The 2,461-nt window shown below is 49.8% G+C and overlaps 1 pseudogene; it reads right to left on the reverse strand.

Moving 5' to 3' along the window:
- Positions 1-270: 270 nt before the first annotated feature.
- LOC128112409 (tubulin alpha-1B chain-like) lies at positions 271-2,015 on the reverse strand (annotated as a pseudogene).
- Between the last annotated feature and the right edge of the window lie 446 nt (positions 2,016-2,461).

Consider the following 2,461-nt stretch of genomic DNA (forward strand, 5'->3'; position numbering starts at 1 on the left):
GAACAGGAGGCCTATCCATTTCTCTGTGGGAGGCCTGCTCCCACTTTTTCCCCAGGGTACTCTTGAGGAGGGAAGAGTGAGAAATATTTAGATAGAAAGATAGAGGGGAGAGAAGCAGATAGAAACACAGAATAGCCTCAGGAGGGCCTGGATCAACATCCATCAGCCCCTTCTGTCTCTTCAAAAGGGCTTTTTATAGAAATGCCAAGGGGTGGAGCAAAAGACCTCCCTCTAGCCCAGCAAAGGGTAGATAGACTCTTCCAATCACCAGGTAACCACGCACATGGTCAAGCCATCCCTTAATGCAGCCCTGCTTGGTAAAGCAAGCTCAGATCTCACTAGGAAACCTCTGTGGGCCTCTGCAATCATGGGGGGAAAAAACATACAGATAACACATGGAGAAGACATGATCATAGAATAAAGATAACGCAATTAGAAGCATCAATGTCTGTCAGCTAATGTTGAAGTGGAAATTCGGGGAGTGTGACATGATCCAGGGGCTGAAAGAACAGATTAGTGTTCCTCTCCTTCTTCCTCACCCTCTCCTTCAACAGAACCCACACCAACTTCCTCAACATCCTCCTCCAGGGCAGCCATGTCCTCACTGGCTTCAGAGAACCCCCTCTCCTCCACACCCTCACCCACACACCAGTGCACAAAGGTGCACTTGGCATACATCAGGTCAAACTTGTGATCTAGGCGAGCCCAGGCTTCAGTGATGGCTGTGGTGTTGCTCAGCATGTACACAGCTCTCTGTACCTTGGCCAGGTCTCCACCAGGTACCACGGTAATTAATGCCAACCTTGAAGCCAGTGGGGCACCAGTCCACAAACTGGATGCTGCATATAGGCTTGATGATGGCAACAGCAGCATTGACATCTTTGGGAACCACAACATCACCATGGTACAGCAGGCAGCAAGCCACGTATTTACCATGGGGAGGGTCACATTTCACTATCTAGTTGTCTGGCTCAAATCAGGCATTGCTGAAAGCTGCACATGGTAGGCTTTCTCAGCAGGGATGACAGGGGGCATATGTGGCCAGAGGGAAGTGGATTCAAGGATAGGACACCCAGTTGGTCTGGAATTCTGTTAGGGATCCATCAAATCTGAGGGAAGCAGTGATGGAAGACACAATCTGGCTAATAAGGCAGTTAAAGTTAGTGTAGATCAGGCGCTCAATGTCGAGGTTTCTACAACAGATGTCATAGATGGTCACATTGTCTACCATGAAAGCACAGAGTGTTCCAGGGTGGTGAGGATGGAAACCTGGGAGCTGGGTAAATGGAGAACTCCAGTTGGACTTCTCTCCATAATCAACAGAGAGCTACTCCCTCAGCGGGGGGGGGGGGGGGGGGGGGGGGGGGGGGGTAATATGTGAACCCACAACCAGTTCCCAACCAAAGCTGTGGAAAACCAAGAAGCCCTGAGGACCTATGCACTGGTCAGCCAGTTTGCGAATTCACTCCAAGACAAGGTCAGTGATCTCCTTGCCAATGGTGTAGTGACCAGAAACATCATTATTGGCAGCATCTTCCTTGCCTGGGATGAGCTGCTCAGGGTGGAAGAGCTGGCAGTAGGTCCCAGTGTGAACTTCATCAATAACTGCGGGCTCCAGGCCTACGAACACTGCAGGGGGCACACGCTTGCCAGCTCCTGTCTTGCTGAAGAAGGTGTTGAAGGTGTCATCTCCTCCGCCAATTGTCTTGTCACTTGGTATCTGGTTGTGAGGCTGGATGCCATGTTCCCGGCAGTAGAGCTCCCAGCAGGCATTGCTGATCTGGACACCAGCCTGGCCAACATGGATGGAGATGCACTCACTCATGGCAGCAGGGGTTTAGGAGGTGAGGGTGACAGAGCAAACACCGGTCACCATTCCTGACAGCTAAGAGTCGAGGGAAGTAATGCAATCTTGGAACCTCTTTAAATTCAGAAATTTCTCAGAGAAGTCAAGTGTTAACTCTCCAGCTCCTGGGGTGTTCTTGTAGATCACTTTGTCAGGTCATTTTCCCCTGCACAGCAGTCTTTAGGGACAGGAAGAGCATCAACAACAGGTCAGCAGAGGCTGTGATGAAAGCAACTTAGGAAGGGAAGGGTTTCATAGGCAGGGTTTTCTGTCCCACCAGCCTGCTCACAAACAACCACCCAGAGACTTATTATTAATTATAAATGCTCAGCCGAGAGCTTAGGCTTATTACTAACTAGCTCTTACAACTTAAATTTGCCCATATTTCTTATCTACGCTCTACCAGGCGGAGGTACCTTCTTTCAGCATGGCATGTTCATCTCCTCCTTCCTCTGCATCTGGCTCATGATTCTGCCTGACCCTGCCCTTCTTCCCCACACTCTCTTTCTATCCACAAGTCCCACCTAACTTCTCTCTGCCTAGCTACTGGCCATTTAGCCTTTTTATTAAACCAATCAGAAGGTGCCTTGGCAAAGACACATCTTCACAGTGCAC

The sequence above is a fragment of the Peromyscus californicus genome, unplaced genomic scaffold (assembly GCF_007827085.1).
Source record: "Peromyscus californicus insignis strain IS unplaced genomic scaffold, ASM782708v3 Scaffold_17__1_contigs__length_78620276, whole genome shotgun sequence".
NCBI lineage: Eukaryota > Metazoa > Chordata > Mammalia > Rodentia > Cricetidae > Peromyscus > Peromyscus californicus.